Here is a 2,500-nt window from a genome sequence, read left to right on the forward strand (position 1 = left end):
TGGATGGCGCTGAAGCGTCGTGCCTATACTCGGCCGTCAGTCTGGCAGTCATGGCCGGTCCTTGCGGCCGGCCGCGAAGCCCTGACGAGTAGGAGGGTCGCGGCGGTGGGCGCAGAAGGGTCTGGGCGTGAGCCTGCCTGGAGCCGCCGTCGGTGCAGATCTTGGTGGTAGTAGCAAATACTCCAGCGAGGCCCTGGAGGGCTGACGCGGAGAAGGGTTTCGTGTGAACAGCCGTTGCACACGAGTCAGTCGATCCTAAGCCCTAGGAGAAATCCGATGTTGATGGGGGCCGTCATAGCATGATGCACTTTGTGCTGGCCCCCGTTGGGCGAAAGGGAATCCGGTTCCTATTCCGGAACCCGGCAGCGGAACCGATACAAGTCGGGCCCCTCTTTTAGAGATGCTCGTCGGGGTAACCCAAAAGGACCCGGAGACGCCGTCGGGAGATCGGGGAAGAGTTTTCTTTTCTGCATGAGCGTTCGAGTTCCCTGGAATCCTCTAGCAGGGAGATAGGGTTTGGAACGCGAAGAGCACCGCAGTTGCGGCGGTGTCCCGATCTTCCCCTCGGACCTTGAAAATCCGGGAGAGGGCCACGTGGAGGTGTCGCGCCGGTTCGTACCCATATCCGCAGCAGGTCTCCAAGGTGAAGAGCCTCTAGTCGATAGAATAATGTAGGTAAGGGAAGTCGGCAAATTGGATCCGTAACTTCGGGATAAGGATTGGCTCTGAGGATCGGGGCGTGTCGGGCTTGGTCGGGAAGTGGGTCAGCGCTAACGTGCCGGGCCTGGGCGAGGTGAGTGCCGTAGGGGTGCCGGTAAGTGCGGGCGTTTAGCGCGGGCGTGGTCTGCTCTCGCCGTTGGTTGGCCTCGTGCTGGCCGGCGGTGCAGGATGCGCGCGCCTGCGCGGCGTTCGCGCCCCGGTGCTTCAACCTGCGTGCAGGATCCGAGCTCGGTCCCGTGCCTTGGCCTCCCACGGATCTTCCTTGCTGCGAGGCCGCGTCCGCCTTAGCGTGCTCCTCCGGGGGCGCGCGGGTGCGCGGATTCTCTTCGGCCGCCATTCAACGATCAACTCAGAACTGGCACGGACTGGGGGAATCCGACTGTCTAATTAAAACAAAGCATTGCGATGGCCCTAGCGGGTGTTGACGCAATGTGATTTCTGCCCAGTGCTCTGAATGTCAACGTGAAGAAATTCAAGCAAGCGCGGGTAAACGGCGGGAGTAACTATGACTCTCTTAAGGTGGCCAAGTGGCAGCGATGCGGCTGCATCCGGACTTGGCTTCTCGAAGTGCGGTCTTGATGTAGTCGTGCTGCTGCTGCGAGGTGCCTTCCTTGGGTTATAGTTACAGGGAGAGTGATGCGCAATACATGGGCCTAGCCCTCTTAGCCTCTCCTCTCCTGCGGTCTTCTCCCCTTCTCGTGGGCCCGCTGATTTCGCAGAGTGGAAGACCGCACCAGGGGCTTGGGGGGGTTACCAGCCCCCCCTCGCACTATCCCTTTTTTAGTTGGGGGCAGTAAGCAGAGAATAAGTGGTGGCCCTTCCGCTGAAGGTGCCACCCCAACTCCCCCAGCACCTAGCCGGCCAACCGGCCGTGCCGAAAATCTTGTAACTTTTGCAGCTATGTATACCTGTAGTGAGTGCCACCGCAGCTTTACAACCAAGAACGGTCTCGGGGTCCATCGCCGCCGCCAACATCTTGCGGCCGCCAACGCGGAGATCGTCACGGAGAGGCATCGCGCGAGGTGGACGGAGGAAGAAGTCCTGTCGCTCGCCAAGGCGGAGGCCGAACTGTTCCTTGAGAGGGACGCCCGGTTCTTCTTCGTCAATCAAGAACTCATCAGGATGTTCCCCGACCGAACGCTCGAGGCAATCAAGTGCCGACGGCGGCAAGCTGCCCACAAGCAGCTTGTCCGCCAATTCATGGAGGCGCTTGAGATCGGTCGGGGGGAAGAGCCGGCGTCCCGCCGGGGAGCAGCGAGCCCGCTGCCTGACGCGGGCGAGGCCGCTGCGCCGCCCGTCGACGCAGCCGAGGACTTCGCGGCCGACACCACCGGGCCGCCGCCGGAGGGGCCGACTGACGCCGCCATCTGGGAGCATCTGGCGGGGCTACCCGCTTCCGCCCAGCGTTTCTCTGCCCTGGATCGTGTCATAGGTCTGGGGCGGGGCACGCCGCCCGATGTCATCCTGGGCATGCTCCCGGATGCCCTTGCGTCGGTCGGGTCCAGAGGGGAGAGATCGATCACCAGGACACAGCGGCCGAGCCAACCATCGAAGCGGCCGCCTGCCGCGCCGCCGACGCAGAAGCGCAAGCGGCGCCGCTGGGAGTACGCGAGAACGCAGGATGCCTTCCGACGGTCGCGTGCACGTTGCGTGCGCGGCCTCTTGGATGGCACCCTGCTCCAGCCGCCACCTGCCATCCCTGGTCTGCTGGACTTCTGGGCGGACCTCTTCACCAAGAAGCCCATCTCCACCGCGGGCTTCATTCGTGACCGCCTCCTCC

General features: G+C 63.0%; 1 pseudogene; it reads left to right on the top strand.

The window, feature by feature from the left end:
- LOC124576699 overlaps positions 1-2,500 on the top strand; it is a 7,954-nt pseudogene that overhangs the window by 1,645 nt on the left and 3,809 nt on the right.

This window comes from Schistocerca americana, unplaced genomic scaffold (assembly GCF_021461395.2).
Source record: "Schistocerca americana isolate TAMUIC-IGC-003095 unplaced genomic scaffold, iqSchAmer2.1 HiC_scaffold_257, whole genome shotgun sequence".
In the NCBI taxonomy this organism is placed as follows: Eukaryota; Metazoa; Arthropoda; class Insecta; order Orthoptera; family Acrididae; genus Schistocerca; species Schistocerca americana.